This window comes from Seriola lalandi, unplaced genomic scaffold, assembly GCF_002814215.2.
Source record: "Seriola lalandi dorsalis isolate HSWRI2012SDOR001 ecotype SW California unplaced genomic scaffold, Sedor1 jcf7180001979008, whole genome shotgun sequence".
Taxonomy (NCBI): Eukaryota; Metazoa; Chordata; class Actinopteri; order Carangiformes; family Carangidae; genus Seriola; species Seriola lalandi.
In genome coordinates, this window is record NW_019449674.1 from 1 (window position 1) to 1,153 (window position 1,153).

Genomic DNA, 1,153 nt, shown 5'->3' on the forward strand with positions numbered 1-1,153 from the left:
ACACACACACACACAGTCTGATACCTCACACTTTCTGTGTCTGAACAGGTGAGGCTGTTGGTGCTCACCTTGATTAACTCCACCTTCAGCAGGTTGGAGCCCTGCTGCTCTGACGACCTGATCAGGTGCAGAGGTTGATTCCTACCATCTGAAACACAGTTTAAAAACACACTTCAACAACAGACAGTACAATAGGCCACGCCCTATAACTGCTCAAAGGGAGAAACTCCGCCCCATGAACACCTATTCTGTTACTGTGTACCTGTGCTCACAGACACATGAGTTTAACGTCACCTCCACAGTAGTCCAGTGTGACTTTGCGCAGGTATGAGGTGATGCTCAGGTCAAAGCTCCGCCTCTTCCCCTCAGCGCCCAGCTGACGGATGCTGAAGGACAGGATGGTCTTCTCCTGGTCCACCTGCCGGGTCAGCTCCAACAGCACCTGAATGTCCCACACACGTTTTGAGTGAACATTAAACTCCGCCCACTCTGAGTAACATGACAACCTTGTCTGAGAGCAGAAAAACAAACACACCTCTCTGACTTCAAACTTGAAGTGAACATCCGTGAGTTCCTCCAGAGCCGAGCGCTGGTGGTCTTCATCTGTGGACCTCTCACTGGTGTCTTCATCTGAGTCTGACAGTAACACAATCTGAGATTCAACTGTAACACAATCTGAATCTGACTGCACCACAATCTGAGTCTGACTGTAACAAAATCTGAGTCTGACTGTACCACAATCGGATAATAAACATCAGTTCCTATTCAGTAAGTATTGACGTGGGAGTCTGTCATGAAGGTTGTGGTGTCAGCATAAACTTCATCAGAGCAAAGGGACGTAAACACAGGCAGTTCCAAGAATTCCTGTCTGCGCACGGAGATGTGCTGAACCACACAGAGGTCCGATGGTTGAGCCGGGGCAGAGTTTTGAGGCGTTTTTACAAGCTGCTACCCGAAATTAACGCATTTCTTCATTCAAAAGACAAAACGGTCCCAGAGTTGATCGACCCAGAATGGAAATGGCACCTCAGATTTTTAACAGACGTGACAGAAATGCTGAATAGCTTTAACTTGCAGCTACAAGGCCAGGGGAAACTCATTTGCGACATGTATTCCCACATAAAAGCATTTGAGGTGAAACTAGCGCTGCTTT

At 47.7% G+C, this 1,153-nt stretch overlaps 1 long non-coding RNA gene across 1 annotated transcript; it reads right to left on the reverse strand.

Moving 5' to 3' along the window:
• Positions 1–67: 67 nt before the first annotated feature.
• On the reverse strand, positions 68–639 carry LOC111658233 (uncharacterized). The gene is made up of 3 exons (XR_002760983.2): positions 536–639; positions 295–442; positions 68–148 (listed from the first exon to the last, which is right to left on the reverse strand). It is a non-coding gene; the product is annotated as an uncharacterized LOC111658233 (long non-coding RNA).
• Between the last annotated feature and the right edge of the window lie 514 nt (positions 640–1,153).